The following is a 15,948-nucleotide window of genomic DNA, read 5'->3' on the forward strand; positions in this document are numbered from 1 at the left end:
GATGTTTGAGAGGGGGTGGAACCCTGTCAATTTCACCCAAACAGCAGTAGCAGCAACAGCGGCGTCTGCTTCTTCTGCTGCTGCTGTTTCTGCTTCTTCTGAAAGCATGGTCTGAAGACACATGAAACTGCAGCCTTGATGAAGCCTTCATTTCATTGCTGAGATGTCGCTTTCACTGCTGAATAATCGCAAATTTTTAAAATCACAAAATATCAGCACTTGCAAAGAGTATAATAGTGGGGTAAATATCATAATATAAAAGCTGGATGGTGTTTTATCTTGCAAGATATTTATGTCCAGCAGGACTTTGTAAAGGAAATTGTTATTTAAAGCAACTTAGCACTTAACATTGACTTTTTAATATCAATGTTAAGTACTAAGTTTCTTTAAATAACAATCATTTCATATTGAAATACATATATCACAATATTTCTTTACTGAAATAAATTTGTGTTTTAAAATGTATGTTAAATTGTGAACATTTTAACATAAAATTTTAAAGGTATGTCTGGGTGATATAAAAGTGCTCTTTTAATTGCCCCTCACAGTGAAAATTCCTTTTAAAATCCCCAGTGCAACTTCCTGGCTAAGTCAACCAAGTCCTCCTCAAACTCCAGGCTTCAGAACTCCACAGCCCCTCAGCACAGGCCCATTCTCTTCTATGTCTCCTCAGTTAGGTCAGGGACAATTTTTTAAAAAGAACAAAGTGCTACCCATTAGTGTTGTTTTTATTATTCTGAATATTATATTTATTATTATTTATTACATTTATAAACCGCCCCATCCAGAGGCTATGATATGATAAGTGTAACAGTAATTTCAGGTAAGGCAGGGTGAGTTCTGGGTAAATTAGTGTGCTTCAGTGGACTTATGGAAAAGAAACCCAATAACTGCATCTGAAAATGGGGGGGAAGATACTAGTAGGCAATTCCCTGTGTTTCATGCGTTTGTCACAACTCAGCTTTTCAGTTAGTTAATTTATTTTAAACTTTATTTTTAACTACTTGAAAGAGGAACGATGGAAAGTTTAACTTAATGCAAGTTAATATTTAAGACTAATAACTCTTAACTTTAACTAGTTAATTTTTAAATTAACTTTCCCAATGATTCCATTCCAGGAATACATGAGTGAACAAATAATGTCAACATATGGAAGATGGTCTCATATATCCATACATATATCCCTGCTAACTAGGCAAAGAGCTACCTTTCACAGTTAAATAAATTTCAAAGTCAATAAAATACATGTTTGTCTTATTTAGCAGGTGGAGAACAACTCACCAATTCCTCAGCACAATTGAACAATTCCTCAGCACAGAGTTCCTTCACTGGCTATTGCTGTTGTCTACCTTGTTTTGTGAGCCCTTTGGGACAGAGAACCATCTATTTCTTATCGCCATATTTACCCAAATCTAAGAAGAGGATTCCCCCTGACTTTCCCCCCCTTTAACATGGGGGTGGGGGATAGATTCAGAGTCCTCTTTCTTTGGGGTAAATGCAGGTAAAACCTGTATTTAATCTCTATCTTTTAAGGCATTGTTTTACATTCAGAGTCACCTTCTATTCAGGGAAATATGGTATTATTTTTTCATGTAAACTACTTCGGGGACTTTTTGTTGAAAAATGGCACATACATACATACTTACAACACATACAAACACAAATAAAGGGACTTTCCTGACAAAAGTCCAGTTGATTACTGTTTTAAATAGGAAGGTTGTGCAAACTTAAGCACATTAATAACCATGCTAGTTATCCAGTAGGGATGTGCACGAATCCAGTAGGGATGTGCACGAATTAACCTGAATCGAATCACCACCAATCTATTTTGGGTCCAAATCCGGCCAGCTAGCACAGGGGTGATATGTTTTGTTCACAAATCTCCCGAAACAGGTAGATTTGGGTGCAAATCATTTTGTACCCAAATCGATTCACACAGACAGGAGGTGCAGGCAGTGATTCTCTCAGCAGCAGGAAGGGGGTGGGGGAAAAAATCTCTTCTCTTTTCCACAATCAGGAAAGCAGGAACAAAAAGCAGATAATCTACTCCAGGCAGCAGGCAGGCAAGGCAAAGCAAAGCTCCTCCCTCCCTCTCTCTCTCTCTTCTCCCACGAGGCAGAAAGGCAGAATGCCTGCCTGCCTCCTTAAGTATATTTGAAAATCCCTCCTTTGAACTCCCCCACGCTTGTCCCTTCTTTGGCCCTTCCCCTAGCCAATGCTGGGTCAGTCAGCCCTGGCAACACACGATCTGAATGGAAACAAGCCAATCTAGAACCAGGGGGGAGTTGCCAGCCAGTTGTTGCACACTGTAAGTCACCAATCTGAAGCTTGGGAGGGCAAGATTTTTTATTTATTTTTAAAACCCTGACACAAAATGGAGACAGCAAGAGAGATCGCCACAAATAAATTTACAAATTCTTCAGGTCCAAAAATTGGGTGACTTGTTTGGGACCAGAATCTGGCCAGCTAGCACAGGGGCGATTTGTTTTTTCCACAAATCACCCCATACAGGTAGATCTGGGTACAAATCGTTTTGTACCTGAATCGATTCACACATCCCTACCATCTAGTCCAGCATACTGTTTCACACAGTGGCTCCCCAGATGTTCCTGAGAAGCCCAAAGGCAAGATCTGAGGCATGCCCTTTATCCTGCTGTCACTCCTCTGCAACTGGTATATAGAGGCATCCTTCCTCTGAGGCTGGAGGTGGCCTATAGCCCACAGACTAGCAGCCATTGATAGAACTGTTCACTATGAATTTATCTAAACCCCTCTTAAAGCCATCCAGGTTGTTGGCTGTTACCACATCTTGTGGCAGAGAATTCCATAGGTTAATTATGTGTTGTGTGAAAAAGTACTTCCTGTTGTCGGTCCTAAATTTCTTGGCAACCAGTTTCATGGGATGACCCCTGGTTTTAGTGTTATGAAAGAGAGAGAGAAATGTATATTTATCAACTTTTTCCATGCCATTATTATTATTATTATTATTATTATTATTATTATTATTATTATTATTTCAATTTCTATACTGCCCTTCCAAAAATGGCTCAGGGCGGTTTACACAGAGAAATAATAAAAAAAAATGGCTCTCTGTCCCCGAAGGGCTCACATTCTAAAAAGAAACACAAGATAGACACCAGCAACAGTCACTGGAGGTATTGTGCTGGGGGTGGATAGGGCCAGTTACTCTCCCCCTGCTAAAGAAAGAGAATCACCACAGTAAAAGGTGCCTCTTTGCCCAGTTAGCCATGCATGATTTTATAGATCTCTATCATGTCTCACTTCAAGTCATCTTTTTTTTCTAAACTAAAAAGCTCCAGGGAGTTATTTATACATGGCTTCATGCCGCGGGGTAAAAGTTGAGTGAAGCCACTTCAAATTACACTCACGGCATTGAGGGAAGCAGCCCCACCCCTCTGCTCTCGGTTTTTGTTTTTGCAAGTTCACATCCCATGCCTCTGTGTTTTCCTTCTAGCCAATGTGGGGGAGATATATATGTATATATATATTTAAAGAGCTATATCTGCATTTCTAAAGAAAGTATCCCTCTTATCATGCTAATGATTCTACGTCATTGCCTCTCCGCATTTGCTCCAGCGTTTTCAGAAAAAGTAGCTTAAAACCAGCATTTTTAAAACTTAGGAATAGATCAAGATAAGCTAGAGAATTCGGAAGACAAAACCCGATTTGTGTCTGAAGTGCTTCCAAGGATTTGGCTGGTGTGTGAGTGTGGCTGGTGTGTGAATGCCAGCCGACGGAGATTTGAGGTAACAGTCCTGTCTGTAAAGCCTCCAGGTGTTGTAGCCTTGCCTCATAAGGAAGGTGCTCTAGGCCCTGATCATCTTGGTTGTCCTCTTCTGCACCTTTTCCAGTTCTACAATGTCCTTCTTAAGATATGGTAACCACAACTGCACGCAGTACTCCAAATATAGCCACACCGTAGTTTTGTATAAGGGCATTATAATACTAGTAGTTATTTTCAATCCCCTTTCTAATGATTCCAATCATGGAATTGGCCATATTCACAGCTGCCGCAAATCGAGTCAACACTCAATGAGCTGTCCACCATGACTCCAAGATCCCTCTCCTGCTCAGTCACTGACAGCTCCGTCCCCAACAGCATATATGTGAATTTGGGGTTTTTTGCCCCCAAATGAGTCACTTTACACTTGCTTACAAGTTTGTTTGTTTTTTAAGAAAAGCTTTGTTACCTTCTCAGGTGGCTTCTCCTCGTCCAGGAGTAGGCTTCAAACTCCTTTTTGTATTACTTTACAATCAATAAATTACATCTACTTTACTATATACAGATGAATAAATTTGGACTGAGATTTGGAACTGTGAATAAATTAAAAGGTATGCCCCCTTATATCTGCTATGCACATGCATATCTGTTTGTCACTCTTGTTTTTTTGTCACTAGGTATGCATGTTCTGAAATTGCATAATTACATATGCAATATAATTATATGTCATTATAAGGTTTGTGTTTAACCTATAGTCTACTTTATGGATAGTTTATGCAAGTGTTTCTCCTTTGAGATTTGATGTTAGATCATTGGCATGATAGGGGAAAGGGTCTAAAAATGTAGCTTGCTTAATTATCTGAGAAGAGGGACATAAAAACCACAATTGTATCTGTTATGAGCCTCCACTGCTATGACCGGAATGAAAAAGCTGATGTGGAATATAATCGCTATCCTGTAACTCATTAAATGCTTGTGAAGTTCTTCTGCTAATGAATAGACATGTAGCCTTGCTATAATTTGTAGGGATGTGCAAAAAATTTCGGGCACAGAACGATCTGTGCCCGAAATGAACAATTTCGGGTGATTCGGGGCCGAACCGAATCACCCCCGATGCCCCCCGAATTTTTTCGGGCACGAGCCGAATCACCCAAATTTCGGGCACAAAAAATTCGGGTGATTCGGTTCATGGTTGATTTTTGGCGATTTTTTAAAGTTTTAGTGACTTTGGGGCAGTTCGGGGGCATAGCATGGGATTTGGGCAAAAGGAGTGGGGTGGGGTGGTAGTGCCTAATGGGTGCAGGCTACCACCCCAATTTCAGGGGGATTGGGCAAAGGGCTGATTTTTGGTAAATTTCTGAAAATTTCATGTCTTTGGGGCAGATTGGGGCATATTGGGGCAGAAAGTGGGGGCTGGGGCAGAATAGTGGGGTGGGGTGGTAGTGCCTAATGGGTGCAGGCTACCACCCCAATTTCAGGGGGTTTGGACAAAGGGGTGATTTTTTGAGAATTTTTGAAGTTTTGGTGACTTTGGGGCAGTTTGGGGGCAGAAAGTGGATCTGCCCCAAAATAGTGGGGTGGGGTGGTAGTGCCTAATGGGTGGAGGCTACCACACCAATTTCAGGGGGATTGGGCAGAGGGCTGATTTTTTGAGAATTTTTGAAGTTTGGGTGTCTTTGGGGCAGATTGGGGGCAGAAAGTGGATCTGCCCCAAAGGAGTGGGGTGGGCTGGTAGATAGTGCCTGATGGCTGGAGGCTACCACCCATCCCCAATTTAAGAGTGATTGGGCAGAGGGGTGAATTATGGTGAATTTATTTGTATGAGGTTTGTCTTCATAAGGTGAAGTGTGCTAAATTGATTACTTCCTCATATTATTCATAGTAAAGGAAAGTGTGAAAAAGTGAAAGTGGGGTCATGAGAGTTGTTTAATTGAAAAAAATCTCATTTGCTATGATAGAATGAGAATTCACACCTCAGAAGGACTTTGCCCAATCCCCCTGAAATTGGGGTGGTAGACTCTACCCATTGGGCATTACCACCCCACCCCAAAATTTTGCCCCTGGGCCCCTTTTTACCCCCCCGAATCGATTCGGATTCGGATTCGGATTAAATCCGAATCCGAACCGAATCAAGGGTGATTCGGGTGACCCAGATTCGGGCACAAAACAGAACGGGGGTGATTCGGCTCGGGTCCGAGCCGAATCACCCGAAAATCCGAATTGCACACCCCTAATAATTTGTTGCTTGGTTTATGTGTTGATGTGTGATTGAAGTTCTGAGAATATTTTTGTGATAATAGCTTAGTTAATCCATTACACACACACACACACACACACAAAATTAACTGGAATACTCACAGTTTTGTGCTGCAAAGGTTTGCCTGTGTTAATATATTGGGAGGTAAACAGGAAATATTTCAGGAATGTTTCCTAACTGCTGAAAAACGAATAGTTAAGTGTAGCATAGCACAAGATCAGCTTAACACGTCCAGGCATTTAACGTCTTACGTCAGTGATTTCCAAACTACTTTGAGGAAACTTTTTCTAAAACATCTTGCCACTGAGGAATCTCATACATTTGCCACAGAAATCCTGATCATTACAGGACAAGAATGATTTCTCCAAGTTGAAAGAAGAGGACTTGATGGATCTCCATTGAGATGGTATTATGCAATTTTGGCACTGAAAACCTATTTCTTTGCCTGCCAGCCTCTTGTGCTCTAATGATGATGGGACACAGAGAAAGGCCTTTACAACAGAATCATACTCTACACAACTTGTGACCACCAGAGTAAATGCAGCCCACCAGCCATGTATGGTGGCCCATGAGGGATAAATGAAACTTGTTTTTTCAAGGACTGCAAAATGTGACTTGCCAAGTTTCTGGCAGGCCACAATTGATGGCTGGTGGCCTGCATGCAGCTTGGTAGGGTAATGCTGAGAAATAAAAATAATAAAACAACAACTTTATTTATTGGCTGCTCTGTAACAATTGTTCCCTGAGCAGCTCATATAAAAATAATAATAATGGAATAAAACATACAATTAAAAGTACATTTTTTGAAACGCTACAATAAATTTCAAAAACGTGACTTTTTAAAGGCCTGGGTGAACTGGAAGGTCTTTACCTGGCATCTAAAAGAACATAGTGATGGTGCCAAGTGAGACTCACTGGGGATACCATTCCATAAACGGTGCCACTGTCAAAAAGGCCTTCTCCATAGTAGCCACCTGCCTCAACTCATTTGGCAGGGGCATTCGGAGCAGGGCCTTCAGAGAAGATCTTTAGGTCCAGGTAGGGACATATGGGGCAAAGCATGCTTCCAGGCAGCATGGTCCCAAGCCATCTGTGTCTTGAAAGATTAAAACCAACACTTTGTATTGAGCCCAGAAATAGACTGAGAGCCAGTGCAATTGATCAAATACAGTGGTCCCTCGACTTACTTAAATAATCCATTCCGAACGCACGTTCGGAGGTCGAAATTTTCGTAAGTCAAGGAGCGCACCACGGAAGTCTGAAAACATTCGTAATTCGAGGAAGCCGCATCTAAACATTCGTAGGTCGAGTAAGCTGAATCTAAACCGGCAACTACTTCCGGTCTTTTTTGTCGCTCGTAACTCGAAAACAACGTAAGTCGAGTAGTTCGTAGGTCGAGGGATTACTGTACCAGCATAATGTGATCAAAATGTTCAGTCTCAGTCAATAATATTGCAGCCCTATTTTGGACTGACAGCACTTTCAAAGGCAGCCCCAAATACAACTCATTACAGTAATAGAAACAGGAGGCTATCAGAACATGAGTAACTAGCCAAGCTGTCTCCATCCAGGTTAAGTTGCAGTTGGTGTATCAGCCAAAGCTGATAAAAGATGCTACAGGCCAGAGAGGCTACTGGAGTCTCTAGTGAAAATGCTGGATCAATGAGCAGCCCCAGACTGCAAACCTGGTCCTTTCCGAACTTGGAAATGCTTCATCTAATGTTGTAGAAAAACTGTTACCCAACAGATTTTGCTGAGCAGCTGTGGATGTGCAGTCAGCACACAACAAACCTATGATTTTCGAAGCTCAACTGGCATCTTCATTGTTGCACAATGAATGAAGTATTATATAAATAGTACTAGTAATATACCATTATGAGTCTTCCTCCAGAGGAACGAATCCTTCCTCTGGAGGAAGTTACTTCAGTCAGAGGAAAGGAACCTTTTGATCCAGCCCAGTATATCAAGACCCTGATATCTCACAACCAGTAAGAAAGGGCTACCCAGTTTGCAGGGAGGAAGCCCAAAAGTGCTTACCTCCCTGCAGACGATCATTCCACCATCCCTGGGTGGGCAGATCACCCACCCAGAAGAGTGCCGGCTGCTGCCAGCAGCTCTGATGGTCAGGGTGCTGGGACACACCACAGCCCCCCCCCCGCCCCCCTGGAGCTCCAATCCCCCTCCCCTCCCCAAGTCTTCCAGCCATGGCTGCTTACAGGCATGGCTAACACACAATCACGGAAACGGGCTTAGGAGAGCACTCGCTCTTCTAACCCCATTTTAAAGGGAGGCTTCATAGGTGGGTTTGCCGCCATGATGCTGCCGGAATTGGCCTGATCCTGGCAGTTCACATGCACATGCAAAACCGGACTGGGCTCACGTGTTCTGCAAGCACGTCTGAATAGCCTTAAGTTTATTTGTTAAACGTAGGCTAAATTTTCCAGACTTACATTTTCATATGTGAATTTTATTGGAAGCAGACCTTTGGCATGGCTGTTACATTTCAAATAATCTAATGTTTTTCCCCATAGCTTTTCTAAAGGAACATTTTAATGTTGATGTAAGAAGAAGCAAGAGAAACCAACTGAACTATAGATCAGTTTGGCTCACATTTTTATTTGTGTTTCTAAGGTTAAACCAGTATATCTCATCATACATTGGATTATTAATTAAACCTAGTGAAGCTAGGTAGAATTATAGGTACATGTCTTCAGGTAATTCACCACGGCTTGGCTACAAATGCTTATTGATTATAAACATCTTCTGATTTAGGAGTTGGCCTTCAACTTCTTTATTACCCCCATTCTGTTCCTTCACTGAATGTTTACCACATGGCTGATTGCAGGACCTTTTTACTTTATAGGCAAAAGTTCTTTTAAAACTGCTCCTTCTCCACAACTATTTGCATTGATTTTGAATGTACAGTATATTCAAATCACAAGTGAGCTCATTTTCTTCTGATCACTTGGACCATACAATCTGATGGATTGTTTACCCTCCTTAAATTCCTTGCCCAAACCTTTGCAACAACAATACACTTAGAGGCTGCTCTCATGTGTGCACCCTGATCCAGGCTAGGGATGCCCAGCCTGAGTTAGGCTGTGAAAGAGAACTGCTGGGATTGGGCCCAATCCTGGCAGCACAGCACCACTTATCCCCACTTGGAAACCCAGCTCTGAGCCAGGGTTAAGGGCTCAAGCAAGCCTTTAGCCTGAGCTCTGGGACAGGGGCGTAACTACAATTAGGCAGGGGGAGGCCGTTGTCTTGGGGCCCCCCGCCTTGGGGGGGGGCCCTCAGAGGCTCTCCCCCACCCGATCTTCCTTTTGAAATCATTAAAAAAATATATTTATCCTCCTTGTTCTGGCGCCGCCCGCTATTTGCTTGTTGTTTGTCTCCACCCAACACCTACCCGATCTTCCTTTTGTGGACGGTGGGGAGGGAATTGCCTAAGGCGTGTTTACTCACGGGTGATACTAAACCACCCGCCTCGTTTGCATTACAGACATATAGAAACCAGGTTTGACGCAAACTTAACGCTTGCTGTTTGTTGATATGCTCGTGTCTTTCAAATAGCTTTTGGCAGCACTGGAGGAAGCAGCTTGGTTTGCTGGGTTGCAGAGCAGGTAAATCGCACTTGAGGAAAGGAGATATTTAGGCATGGTTGGGGAGTAGTTGGCTGGGCTTCGGGGCTTCCAAGCGAGCAAGCCAACGCTTTTTCCAACTCAAGCAGCTTTCCACAACTGTTAGGTAGGAGGGCAAGGAAGGTTGCAATTCCGTGCCCATTTACCTTACCTGGGAGCAAGCCCTATTGAACTCAATAGGACTGCTGCCTCCTGCCCTGACCCTCCCCAGGTGTCAGTTCTTTTTAGGGCTATATATATTCTAACCTCATTCTGAGTTCTGTCCACCCTTGGGGGGGGCCCTCAGAGGCTCTCCCCCACCCAGTGCCTACCCGATCTTCCTTATGAAGTCATTTTAAAAAAAATTTCGGGGGGGGGGGGGCATTTAAGAATCTTGTCTCGGGGCCCACTCCAACCTAGTTATGCCCCTGCTCTGGGATCATGTGTTCCCTAGGAATACATTCAGCCCCATTCATTGGAGCGATGTTCAAATCCTGCCTAGAGCGGCCATCTCCTGGACTCTGTGTGCGATGCATTGTGGGATGTCCAAAGGTCAGGACGTGTCTTCCTGGCCTCCGGCGCTCAATGCTGAGCTATGCAGTGTGGATCGTCTGGGAGTGAAGTCTGCACTCCCAGCAAGGTCAAGCACTCGTCTGGGGGGAAGGTGAGTTCAGCCAGCCTTTCCCTCGCCCGCCCACTGCCCCATCCACCCGGTCATGTGAACGACCTCTTAGAATAGATTACAATGATTATACCTGTGCAAGATTATCAGTTGCTAACCCCCAATAGTGCCAGCCCTTCTATACAATGAACAGTTACCCTAACTAGGCTCCTTTTTTGACCGACACATACAGCTCTTAGGCACCACAGAAATGGCAGGGTACTAGGTATGGCATGCACACACCATTTAAAACACACAGAGATACACACATCCCTGCATATATAATTAATACATAATAATAAAATTTTATTTGTTAACCACCCCATAAGAAATTGTTCTCTGGGTGACTCACAACAACACAACAGTAATAAAACATCCAATTTTTAAAAAAAGACAAATTACAATACAAAATATAATACAAAACTTTTAAAAATGTTTTTAAAAATCAATTTTAAAAAGTCTGAGTGAACAGAAAGGTCTTCACCTGGCGTCTATAAGAACAAAGGGACGCCAGGCGAGCCTCACTGGGGAGGTTATTCCATAGATAGCATGCCACCACTGAAAATGCCCTCTCCCTAGTAGCCACCTGTCTCACCTCATCTGGTGGGGCACTCAGAGCAGGGCCTCTGAAGATCTTAAGGTTTAGTTGGGACATATGGGTCAAGGTGTTCTCTCGAGTAACCTGGTCCCAAGCCATTTAGGACTTTAAAGGTTAAAACCATTTGGGCCCAGAAATGGTCTGGGAGCCAGTGTAGCTGATGAAGCACTGGCATGATATGATCAAAATGCCCAGCCCCAGTTAATAATCTTGTGGCCCTGTTTTTGACCAACTGCAGTTTCTGCAGAGGCGTATCTAGGGAAAATAGCACCTAGGGCAAGCACTGAAATTGCGCCCCCTGTCCAAACTTCTGACACCCATCTTTCAGATAACCTTACTATAATATCAGCTCAAAAATACAAGTCAAGTTCATGAATCTTTTAATATTTCAAAAACCTTTTATCAGTCGACGTAGCCAAACCAAAAAATGCTGGAAAACTACAAATTTCAGTATGCTGGGGCTCATGAAATACCCAAATACTATCTGGAGGTGTACTAGGAAAACTAAACAGAAGTGCCTGTCTAATTCCCTACTATGCAGCATCACTATTACATAAGTTTTAACAATAAATGGAGAATTTGACTTTTCCCAGATACTCTGAAAATAATTAAAGGATATGCATAGTAAATTGTATCACTGCTTGGAATATATTCTAGTATTTCAGAAAGACAATTAAAATGAGAGAAAGAGATCAAGAAACTCCCAGTGGAACTTAATACTAAGGATTTCACACTGATTCAAAGACTCACCATTAATAGCCATATTATTAAGACATCACATTTAACATCACTAGAAGCAAAGTAAGAGCAAATGAATACAATCCTAACTCATAAGCTTCACATTTAACATCACTAGAAGCAAAGTAAGAGCAAATGAATACAATCCTAACTCATAAGCTTCAGCTCAGTATTCACAAGCCCTGATTCTCTGTACATAGTGCCAAACTGATTATGTGTACAGTGACTTATATTATATTAATTTAAACAATTTTTTTTAACCTGTAGCCCCTTCGGGGGGCTTCCTAAAGGCCATGGGGGGGTCTGCAAAGTTTCCCCTCCTCCAGCCAGCCTCTTAATTCACCCCTGCAGCCCGTCCCAGGCTGAGGGCCTCGCAGGAACCATTTGAGCATGTGCAGTGGCTATTTTTTAAATTTTTTTTTTAAAAAAATGGCGGCCAAAAACAAAATGGCCACCGCTTGTGCTCAGTTGGCCTCTGTGAGGCCTGGCATGGCCTAGGGCCTCACAGAGGCCATTTGGGCATGCAGGGTGTCCATTTTATTTTGGGTGGCCATTTTTTATTTTTTATTTTTTCATTTTAAAAAATGGTGCCCCCCTTCAAGTGGCACCCGGGGCATGTGCCCTGCCTGCCCCACCCTAGATACACCCCTGAGTTTCTGGACCATTTTCAAAGACAGCTCCACATACAATGCATTACAGTAATCTCAGCAGGAGATTATTAGAACATAGCTTGAGTATCAGTCAAAGCTGATAGAATCCCACATATGTGAGGTGGTAGGAAGTGAGCAAGATTAGTTGGAATCAAGCATGACTGAGTATATATTGATTCATACATAGATGTAAGAGTCTCATCAATCTCTACCCTGGGGGAAAAATGAACTAATAGGAAAAATGTATCTAAGCATGTGAAGAGGGCATCCCAACACATCTAGGATTTAGGGCAAGGCTTTCAAGTTGGAAAGCATGTATTTTGGGCATCTTTGAGTCCCAACTTGTTCCATTTTACAGATTAGTCTCCGGTTTGTGTATCTTAAATCTACACTGCTGTCAACGATGCAGAAATGTTTGTATGAGGGCATCTATATTTGTTTCTGGCTAGACCATAGATCAACACAGTCTTTTGTCCTGTTTCTCTCTCTTAAATCAGAACTGCAGAATAACAGTTAGTGAGTCCTAAAGATAAAAACAAAACAATACAAAAATACAGTGGGGGGAAATGAGTCCTTAAATGACACCAAAATTATTAAAAGGAGAAAATCTCCTTTTACTCATCAGTTGCATTTCTAGTATCTTTCCTCCCTACTTTGCAGTGTGTTAGCTGAAGTTGAAAAAGACTGCTGCTTAACTGAGACATATTATTATACTACTTGCGGATCAGTACACAAATGTGGTTGATTCATATGCAATCTGTGCATAAAATAATGGAGAACAGAGCATGACAAATGAAGAGCAGGATTGCCTCAACATTACCTTTCTTAAAACTGAAATGACCGCAGTGTCTTCCTGTTCTCGAAAGTGGAAGTTTTGCAACAGTGTACTGTATTTGTATGGGGAAGGGCTGGGTCTTACACTGATGTAAACTGGCTGTACTTGCAGTACTATACTAGTGATATAGTATGATGTTCAAGAGAATATACCTAGGCAATAGAGGCAAATGCCATGTAGTGAACTGCATATGTAAAATAATAAGCAAACTTGCCAACACCTGCTTGCAGAAACCTGCCGGCACCTGCCTGAGCACTTTCTTTTCAACGCTCAATGTATGTTTATGCAAATATGCATCTGTATATACATTGGCCCACATGTTGCACAGTCAAAGGAGAATGGAAGAAGGGCTGCAGCTCCTCAGAGAGGCTTCGGTGTATCAGTGGTGAAGGCTTGTTCTACAACTGAGTGGATGTGGAGGGGAATGGGTAAATGGTTTTTGCTTCTCTCTGTTCCCTCAAAAAGTTCTCCAATAGTCCTTGGCAAGCAGGGCCATCCCTAGGGGGGTGCGGGGCTGGGGGCGAATCAGCATGTGTGGGGCCTCCTTAACATTTCATATCATTACAGAATCATACTGATTGATGACATACAGTGTGAATAGTGTGAGTGAGGTTTTTGGACGTGTACAACCAGCTTGACATATAATGCATTTCTAAAGAAACTAGTATTTTTAAGCCCGTTATAACAACGGGCGCTAGCCTTTTTACCCCCCTTTATGTGTTCTTCATCTTTTTTTTCTTTGTGTGTGTGTGTGTGTGTGTGTGTGTGTTTGTTTGTCTCTCCTGTCCCACCCTCCCTCCTGCCCCACACTCTGGCCTCTCTTCCTCCCCCTCCCACCCCGCTCACACCCTCCCCTTCCTGTCAGCCTCCTGCCCCAGTCCCTCCTGCCACCCTACTCCCTCTTGCCCTTCCCTTCCCCCTCCCCCTGCCTAACTCCCTCTTGCCCTTTCCCCTCCTCCTGCCCCACTCCCTCTTGCCCTCCCCCTGACCCACTCCCTCTTGCCCCACTCCCTCTTGCCCTTCCTCTTCCCCCCTGCCCCACTCCCTCTTGCCCTCTCCCCTCCCCATGCCCACTCCCTCTTGCCCCTCCACCCTGCCCCACTCCCTCTTGGCCCTCCCTCTTCCCCCCTGCCCCACTCGTTCTTGCCCTCCTCCCTGCCCCATTCCCTCTTGCCCCCCCTCCAACCCTCCCTCTTGCCCTCCCCCCTCCCCCACTTGCCCTCCCCCCTTCCCCCTCTCCCCTGCCCAGAAGAGTCTTGCGCTCCTCCCCCCAACCTGGCAACTTTACTCACTGTTTTGAACGCGACGGAGAAAGGAGCTCGCAAGCAGAGCTCATTTCTCGGGCAAGCCTCTTCCCGGACTGTTGCATTGCGCGTAAAGGACGCCCAGCGGCAGTCTGGGCAGTGTCTTTGCCGAAAGAGGAGCTCTTTTTGTGAGCTCCTTTTTCCTCGGTCGTCGGGGTTGGTTCTTCTTTGGGTAAGGAGGTCTCGGGCAGCTGGGTGGGCGGTTGGCGGCGGCGGCCGCAGAGGCATTTTCCTGGGCCATGTTGGCCCTTGTTCATGTGTGGGGGAGCGGGGAAGGCGGGATCGGGCTCCTGGGAGGGCGGTTGGCGGCGGCCGCCGCGGTGGCATTTTCCTGGGCCATGTTGGCCCTTGTTCATGGGGGAGGGGTGCGGGGATGTCGGGCTCTAGTGTGGGGAAGTCGGGCCCCAAAGTTTTCCCCCTGGCCGGCTTTAGCGGCGACGCCAGGCCTCGGCGGCGGCTCCACTACCACCTCGGCCGGCTTCCCCCGCCGCCTCTTTCCCCTCCGCCTCTTTCCTATCTTCGCGGCGGCCGCTTCTGGCCCCGCCGTTTCCCTCGCCGCCTCTTCCCGGCTTCTTCTGAGCAGCCGCTTCTGGCCGCCCAAGATGTCCGCCGGGTACCGGCGAGCGTGTCTCCCTTGCCCTGTTCTGCGCCTGCGCGAAGCGCAGGCGCAGAACAGGGCAGGGAGGCACGAACACACGCTTGGTGCCCGTCCACGGACGGACACCAAGCGTTTTATTAGAGAGGATAAAAATAAAAAGGACAACACGTACTTCACAGTTCTCAGACCTTCTCGGTTGCAAATCAACTTGAGCATAGTGTATTCATAAACAAACAAAACAGAAAATTACAAAAACCTCTGGAACAATATATTGTTTGTTGCAGAAGTTTTTGTAATTTTCTGCCATGAAACAAGCCACTTATAGGACTTTTTGGATGGGTTTTTTTTAAAACCAACAATTTGTCCAATCCACTTCAATTTAAAAATACATATTCCTCCCACCCTGCCCTACATCTCTGCTCACCAAAGCCCTATGCCAAGTCATTCCAGGACAGGTGATCTAAAGGCTGTGGAATTTTACCCTTTTTTATGAAGGCAAAAGGCAGATTGTTCCATATGGGGATGGAATGGTGGTCTGGGCAGGGTGGGCTTCAGTTCCAGGCAATTTTGTAATTTTCTGCCATGAAGCAAGCCACTTATAGGACTTTTTGGATGGGGTTTTTTAAATTAAAGAGAAAAATTAAAAAACAATAATTTGTCCAATCCACTTCCATTTAAATATACCTATTCCTCCCACCCTGCCCTAAATCTCTGCTCAATACCAAAGCCCTATGGCAAGCCAATCCCTAAATATTCAAGGGAGGGATAACCACAAAAAGGAAATCACAGCATACCTCCATTACTAAGGCTGGGCTGGGCTGGGCAGAGGGTCTGCGGAGAGCTCTGGTGCTGGACACTCTCTGCCTGCCTGCTTGCTTGCTTGCTTCTTTCCTGAGCTTCAGGCTTCAGCGAGGCCTGCTTGGAGGCCTTTCTGGAAGCCCCACC

The 15,948-nt window shown here is 44.4% G+C and overlaps 1 protein-coding gene across 1 annotated transcript in view; it reads right to left on the reverse strand.

The window, feature by feature from the left end:
* UXS1 (UDP-glucuronate decarboxylase 1) overlaps positions 1 to 15,862 on the reverse strand; it is an 87,239-nt gene extending 71,377 nt beyond the window's left edge. Inside the window, exon 1 of the mRNA XM_053311339.1 lies at positions 15,798 to 15,862. The gene's annotated coding sequence lies outside the window, so the exon portion shown is untranslated. The remainder of the gene's footprint in view (positions 1 to 15,797) is intronic.
* Positions 15,863 to 15,948: the final 86 nt, after the last annotated feature.

This window comes from Hemicordylus capensis, chromosome 3, assembly GCF_027244095.1.
Source record: "Hemicordylus capensis ecotype Gifberg chromosome 3, rHemCap1.1.pri, whole genome shotgun sequence".
NCBI lineage: Eukaryota > Metazoa > Chordata > Lepidosauria > Squamata > Cordylidae > Hemicordylus > Hemicordylus capensis.